At 40.9% G+C, this 1,325-nt stretch overlaps 1 non-coding gene across 1 annotated transcript; it reads right to left on the bottom strand.

The window, feature by feature from the left end:
* Positions 1 to 91: 91 nt before the first annotated feature.
* Positions 92 to 198, bottom strand: LOC141603265 (small nucleolar RNA R71). The gene has a single exon (XR_012525155.1). It is a non-coding gene; the product is annotated as a small nucleolar RNA R71 (small nucleolar RNA).
* Positions 199 to 1,325: the final 1,127 nt, after the last annotated feature.

The following is a 1,325-nucleotide window of genomic DNA, read 5'->3' as shown; positions in this document are numbered from 1 at the left end:
GGGCCTTGGTAAGGCCATTCTCGTAATAGATTCTTGGAAGAAGTTGGCTCTAGCTTTCTACAAAAAGTTCTACCCACCGGAAAAGACTAACATGCTAAGAGCTCAAATTACGGGTTTTAAGCAAAGGGATGAAGAATCTTTGTATGAAGCTTGGGAGCGGTTTAAGGGAATTTGTCGCTCATGTCCTCACCAAGGACTTAGCGAGTGGTTCTTGGTACAACAATTTTGGAACGGTCTATATGAAGATTCAAGGAACATTCTCAATATGGGATAAAATGGAATGTTTACCGAAGTTGATGACAATCAAACATGGAACAAGATTGAGGAAATGGCGGTCCATAACTCACAATATAGTAGACCTCGCAAGGCTACTAGAGGAGGAAAGCATGAAGTGGACTCCATTACTCAATTGGCTGCTCAACTTAGTGCTCACATTGACACAATCAGTTTGAAGTTTGAACAAGCTATGGCTAGACTTGAAGAAGCCTCAAAATCACCAAAGCATCATGTTAATGCCATGACGGCATCCTGATCAATCCCAAGTGGGATATGTGAGAATTGTGGAACTTTGGGACATGACCAAGGTGAATGTAGGGGAACAAATGAACAAGTGAATGCTTTCCAAGCATACAAGAGTGGTACCCCTTATTCCAACTATTACAATGAAAACACCAAGTTTCATCGAAATCTCTCATACAAAAGCCAAAATGTTCATGACACGTCTGTCGCGTACCTGTCAAAAATAACCAACTGGTTCTAACTAACTAATATAGCTAGGGAAGTCGGGTCGAATCCACAGAGAGGTAGGAAATTGTCTGCTAAACTAGGTTCGCCAAGGTAACCAGTTTGGGGGTTTATAAAATGTGATTTCTAAACTAAGAGAGTAAGGAAAAGAGAAATAAAGGAAGGGGGTTTAACAGATAAAAGAGAATAGCTAAGACAAACGGTTCACCATAATCATCTGGTCGAGTAATCTAGGTCCCAGGTCAATGCAGTACGGTCTAAGGGGTAGCGAACGTCACCTTTCGGTCCTTAATTCACCCTAAAGTGTAAACAGTTTAACTTTCGCCCTCGCTGCAATACTCTATTGCTCGCTACTGGTCTGCCTCTTCCAACCTTTCGGTCCAGGTTAAGGTCCACTAAGAATAAGGGTCTAATTGTGTCGACTCAATTAGGCAATTACAATTATTTGTAGCATTTAAACAACAAAGACGGTACTAGCATTAACCTAGTAAATCGATTACTCTCCCTTCAAATCATGGGTCCCCTATAGTCTTAGCATAGGGAATTAGCTACTCATAATCATCGGATTAACAATTACAATA

The sequence above is a fragment of the Silene latifolia genome, chromosome 9 (genome assembly GCF_048544455.1).
Source record: "Silene latifolia isolate original U9 population chromosome 9, ASM4854445v1, whole genome shotgun sequence".
Taxonomy (NCBI): Eukaryota; Viridiplantae; Streptophyta; class Magnoliopsida; order Caryophyllales; family Caryophyllaceae; genus Silene; species Silene latifolia.
The sequence above is the reverse complement of the archived record's forward strand: the minus strand, read 5'-3'. Positions and strand labels throughout refer to the sequence as shown.